The sequence below is a fragment of the Bidens hawaiensis genome, unplaced genomic scaffold (assembly GCF_021521415.1).
Source record: "Bidens hawaiensis isolate Kalapana, Puna unplaced genomic scaffold, B.hawaiensis_p1.1 tig00012231_1, whole genome shotgun sequence".
NCBI lineage: Eukaryota > Viridiplantae > Streptophyta > Magnoliopsida > Asterales > Asteraceae > Bidens > Bidens hawaiensis.
Window position 1 is genome coordinate 511,046 of NW_027491990.1, and position 6,521 is coordinate 517,566.

At 33.5% G+C, this 6,521-nt stretch overlaps 1 pseudogene; it reads left to right on the plus strand.

Moving 5' to 3' along the window:
* Positions 1-208: 208 nt before the first annotated feature.
* On the plus strand, positions 209-1,858 carry LOC143540458 (putative (S)-N-methylcoclaurine 3'-hydroxylase isozyme 2; annotated as a pseudogene).
* Positions 1,859-6,521: the final 4,663 nt, after the last annotated feature.

Consider the following 6,521-nt stretch of genomic DNA (forward strand, 5'->3'; position numbering starts at 1 on the left):
TGCTGGCATGAAATATTGATCAACCAAGGCGGTGTCTTCGATAATCAAGAGGTGAAAAAAAAATTGAGTCTTAAATCAGTTAGGTAATTGATAAACATTAAGAATACATTTTTTTTTTCAAAAATGTATATATTATTTAAAAAAGTCGTCAGCCATATAGGGGTGCGGGTCAGGGTCGGTCAACCACCCAGCCTGCCTCCACTTAGGCATGGTGCTCCCGCTACATACAACGCAACAATCATCTCTTAGGGCCAGCTCTCTCTCCCTACATCACACATCTCGTTGCCGCCAAAGTTATTGCACACCCGGCCCTAACAATGTCTACGTTTTCATTAATAGATTTAGGTATAACAAGAACCTCCCACCAAGCCCACGACCATGGCCGGTCATTCGAAATTTACACCAAGTAGGCAAGAACCCTCATGTCTCCACCGCCATCTTGGCTCAACAACATGGCCCCCTTATCACTCTCCATTTAGGTACTCAGGTTCTCATTGTAGCATCTTCTCCTGAGGCAACCATGGTTATTCTCAAGAGCCAAGACCGGTTTCTTTCTTCTCGTTTTGTTCCTAACGTGTTTCATAGTTATTATTTACCTTTCACACTTATTTTGTCACTAGATTGTGACGAAAACTGGAGATCGTGAAGAACCCTTTGTCGAACTGAGATGTTCTCTGTTGAAGCCTTAGAGACTCGATCGAGTTTAAGGGAGAAAAAATTGGCTCAAATGCTAGAATTCTTGTGTAGTAAAGGGGTGTTTGGGATTCCTTATTTTTACCTCCTTATAACTTATAAGGACAAGTTGTGAATATTGAGGAAGTTGTTTTACAACAATGTTTAACACTTTGAGAAACATATTCTTTGGAAAAGATTTTCTTGATTTGAAAGATAAACATTAATATGAAAAAAATTTCTTGATTTGAAAGATAAACATGAAACAACAAGTGGTTTGAAAGAGAAACCTTTCAAGATATTGTCCAGTGGAGTTGCACCAAATGTAAGCGATGTTTCCCCAATCTTGCAGAGGTTAGATCTTCAAGGACTAAGGAAGCAAACATTGAAACATATAAATGAGGTATTAAATTCTTGGGATGATATAATTAATGAAAGAAGATCGGCTGTAATCGCGAAGAAGGAACAATGTTTTGTGGATCATTTGATTAAAAATGGATTCTCAAATGACCGGATAAATATTTTGTCTTTGGTAAGTCTTTCTCATTCTAAGAAAAAGCAATACATTGTTTTATTAATATGTTAATTTCAATATTTTGTCTTTAACTTGTAGAAGTTATTCACAGCTAGCGGGTACAGATACTACAACTTCAACAATTGAATGGGCCATGGCAGAGTTGATAAAGAATAAAAGAATTATGATTGAAGTGCAACAAGAGCTAAAACACAAGATCAACTCGAACACTATTATTGGTGCGTGCATTAAAGAAGCCTTAAGACTACATCCTCCTGCCCCTCTTCTACTTCCCCACCGCGCTATCCGAACCTATGAGGTTATGAAGTATGCAATCCCTCGTGGTGCCCAAATATTGGTAAATATTTCGACAATCAGTCGAGACCCAAAACTTTGGGAAGATCCTCTTACATTTAAACCCAAAAGATTTCTTGGCACAAGTTTGGACTTTAGAGGCCAAGAATTCGAGTTCATACCATTTGGTAAGGGGAGAAGCAGGGTTTACCCTTTGGTATCACCAGTATACAATCAATGCTTGCATCTTTGATTCTTCGGTTTGACTGGGTTTTTCCAGACTATCAAGACCCGATGAATCTTGACATGTATGAAAAATTTGGGGTGACTTTGCAAAAGGAAAAACCTCTACAACTCATTTTTGAACTTTTAAAATAATCATAAATCATGTGTATTATGTATGTTTACGACTTGTTTTTAAATATAGACTATAGTAGCATATTACGTATGCCTGATCGGATCAAACCTGAACAATGAATTGCATATTTACCGACTATAAATCAATATATTAATTTATGTTGAAAGTCTTTTTACTTTGATTACGTGTTTCTCTTGGAATTAATACTTTGAGTCAATGTTGTAAAAATAGGTTACAAGAGCGAGTACTCGCTACGAGGTATGTCGTCGAGACGAATTTCTTTAATTCCGCCTAGTTACTAAGAATCGATCAAATGTGGTCAACCTCAACCCTAATCACATCTGGTCGGTGAACTTGGGCCGATTTGACTTAAAAAAATAAAGCATAATTCGTATATCTATAATATTTAATAACAAATATCATTTTTTTAGTTAATGATTAGCAATTTTCAGAAGAATTTATTATTTAAAAATGTATTTCTCTAATTTATATTGATATTTACCTATTTTGTTATAAATATTAGTAAACTTATGATCTTAATCTTAAATATATATAAACGAAACTTCTCTAAATTCTCTCAAAACACCAGATTGTTTTATTTGTAAATGAAAGCTTCTTATACATTTGACCCGAATTTACGAGTATGAGTCTTACCAATCCCAGATAGCCTTTAAACGGGTTATAACAGCTCATTATATTAAAAATTAATATAATCAAATACTTGATATGAAAATCCTATAAAATAGGGATATACTAAAAATTAATATCATATTTTTTAAGAAACAATTTTATAGTAAAAAAAAGGTGTCATGGATCTCACCAAACCCAGATAGCTTTTAACCCGTGTTATAACATATCATTTATTATGTAACCCTTTCATCGTTAAATCCTAAGTATATTATTAACTTCCTTACAATAAATAAAATTAAAATTCAAAAAAATATGAAAATATTAGAAACAAATAATGTAAAACAGCCCCGTAATACGGGGGGGGGGGGGTGTGGAAACCTAGTGTTTGATATATTTATAATATCCAAAAATTAATTTTCTTTATATTTACTCTGACCGAGTACTCTCCAAGTACTCCTCGAGTACTTCGAGTGCACCCAACTCCCCAGTCAGCCGCCTAGGTTCAGCCTAGTGACTTTTGCAACATTTGTTAAATTTCACAAGCGAAAGCGAAATGTGTTTAATGTCAAGTGGGTCGATTTAATAAAGGAAATTATGGTCTTTTTTTATTAATTTATTTAAGTTTTTTATTTAATTACAAAGATGCTCCATGTTGTTTACCTAAATTGCAAATTCGGTCTCCATTTTTCTAAATTAACAAATGTTCCAAATAGTTTGCTTTACATACGCTTAACGAAAAAATAACAGTGTTTCACGTTATGGAGCACTAGTGTTACCAAAAAAAACAAACTATTTGGACCATTCTTGTCATTTTAGAAAATTGAGGGCCAAACTTGCAATATAGGTAAACCACTTGGATTAACCGTGTAATTAACACTAAGTATTTATTCGGTTATTTATTAGTTAAAGTTTATCTTGGTGTCAACAATGAACTTAGAGCATTCTCATCCAACCCATTATAATATGTGAGTGGTGTTTTTATAATTTAGAGAGTGATTTAGGGTGTTGTGAGTGAAGAGTTTTTATATTTTAGAAAAGTAGTGATTTTTCTGTATATTTGAAAAGTTACTGTTCATCCTCTATAATTTTTTAATATATTTTGAAAGTGGTTGTGAGTGAAGGAAAGAGAAAATGTAATGATAAAAGGTATAAAAAGTATTATTTAATTGAAATGGAGAGAAAAAATAAAGTGAGTTTTAGTGTAATTTTTGGTTTGGGGATAGTGGGTGGGATGAGAATGTTCTTAGGATTCTTTGTTTTTTTTATATAACGACAAATTTAATAAAATAAAAAAAGCCTATCTAGCAACCAACTATATAGGGCAAAATGGGGATAAAAAACGATCCACAAAAAAAAACTTAAAAGAACCATAACATAAAGGAGCATAACAAAAACTACACAAAGACATACTAATTTAGCAAACCACAACAAAAAGGAGACCAATGGAAACCGAAACGAAAGCTTTCTACCATGAACCTATCCAAGGACTTGCTGTCACACCCCAACCTAAGACGAAAATACCGGGGCGTGAGCCGATTGTTCACAGTTCAAAGATACTATCATAAATAAAATGACAATATCTATTAAATTAATTATTTCAAATTACAGTACACAAATAATCACAACACAAACAAATAATTTCAAACAATTCAATCATGATTTAAATAAAAATAGTCTTCATTAAGTTCCCTATGGTCTTTTCTAGATGTCTATCACTTCAAACTTCAATTCAAATGACAACCTGCATATGCGTAGAAAATAGAATAGAGTTTGTTAGGGATGGCAATGGGTCGGGTTTGGGTATTCCCAAACCCATACCCGGTTATAAAAGTCCATCCCAAACCCGTCCCAAACTCGTCGGGTTTTAATCGGGTAATTACCCGTCGGGTTTTGGGTTTTCCTATCGAGTTTCGGGTTTCCTATCGGGTTTTGACAAAATACCCGTTGGGTATACCCGGATCAAAACCGGCCGGGTTACTACCGGGGTTTAGACAAAATATAACTAATAGATTACAAAGATGGTTACCATATATGTAAAATATCTCAAATAATTGACATAAACAAGTTTCGACAAATAATATATTTGGAATATAGTATATATATAATATAATAAGTTATATCGGGTACATCGGGTATATAATTGGGTAATCGGGTCGGGTAATCAGGTATATTAAAAATCCAAAACCCGCGAAAAATTTCAAAACTAATCCCAAACCCGTCCCAAACCCTAACGGGTCAGGTATTACCCGCCCCATTTATGTCGGGTTTCGGGTTTTCCCATCGGGTTCGGGTTTCATTGCCATCCCTAGAGTTTGTCAACAACACATGTTGAGTGAGATGATCACCAATTTTCATGAAAATAATAATAATAGTGTATATATAATATATGATAAATGTTAAATGCGCAAACAAACATATGTAAGTAATAATCAACCAAACCACAACAAACCATAGACATGCTAGTGTGTCATAAACCGTCGCCATGCGAATGGGCATTGGTTACAATGACTGACTGAGATTGTCGGTTTACCATCGCTATGCGAACGGGCTTTGGTTACTACGACGCCTTATGATCATACTGACTGAGATATATTATGATGGACCTATTCGAATGCGATAATATAAGCACTTAAACAAATAACAAATAGCATTTAATTGAATTACACACAATAATTATGTTTGCGAGTTTGTGTGTGTGTGTATATATATATATGATAGAAAATATGAATAGGTACACATATGTTCCCAAAACGTTTAAATCAGTAAAATAAAGGGGAATGATCAAACTCACCTTGATGATTTAAACGAGTGAACAAAAATAAGAATAAACAATTAATAAATAAATGAATCGTCCTTTAACGCGTAAAACCAAGTAATTAAAATGACCCTGAAACTTTGAGATCAATAAATATTAGTAAAATCGAAATCATTGAGGCTAGAATCGTTCCAAACGGATGTCTAGAACTCCGGTTATGAGAATTTAATCGTTTAAACGAGCTGGTACTTACCAGAATCCAAACAGCGAGTCGAAAGTTGGGTTTTGGTCAGTAGCCTTAAATATGGAAACAAAAATAAAAGTTTTATGGACCAAAAGTCGTTTCTGACAAGAAGCATGAGAAATTGACTAGTCAAAGATGTTGACTATTGTGCCCTTAAACGGGTTTAAGTCCTATTGACCACCGAGACTCCCTCAATCGGCAAAAGTGATTGAGGGCTTTTGTTCTACAGATAAAAATCTACAATATTGAAGAATACAACTTACCCGAACGATGAATAGAACAAGAGATAATCGAGGTCAAAGGGTCCTGAAGCTTGAAAGTCAACGAAGGCTTGAATAACTTGAAGAAATTGAAGGAACCGACAATGGGGAAAGGAATTTCGTGGATTACAAATATGGGCTGGTATTGAAGTAATAATTTAGGTTTTTATAATATACCTTGTTTAAATATTAAGGGTTAAGACTTGTTTATTAGGAAATAGCTATTTTAGGAAACCGAATAATCAATAAATGACAGAATCGAACCAATTAACAATCAAAATTCGGTTTAGACAAGAATAAAACGAAATTGGAGATGCAATAACATTTTTTGGAGTTTAAGTTTCATTAATTTAATCGACAACAGGAAAGAATTGGCAAAATTAATCCCTGCAGTTCCCGAAAATGCGATTTTTAGTCGTTTTAAGCGATTTTAAAGACTGCTATGGGTTATTTAGCATAAATGAAAGTTATAAAATTATAAAATAAGTTAAACCAAGTTTAACATCAATAAATAAAAGTTTTAAATAGTTTGAAAGATCTGAATTACATTCTCGAATCGGTTTAAACAAATATGAAAAATCCGAGATGTTACACCTGCTGTATACATATTAGTTACGAATTTGAATTGTAATAAGTTGAGATTTTTTGGGTCTATGTAACTGAGTCTTGTTTTTGTGCTTTAAATGGTCAATAAAATTCATTTCTTAGGTTAACAATATTTCCGAATAGATTCATTCAAGTGCAATAAGGTTCTTTCTTTTCTTCTTTATTTCTTGACCTTTACAAGATTGGTC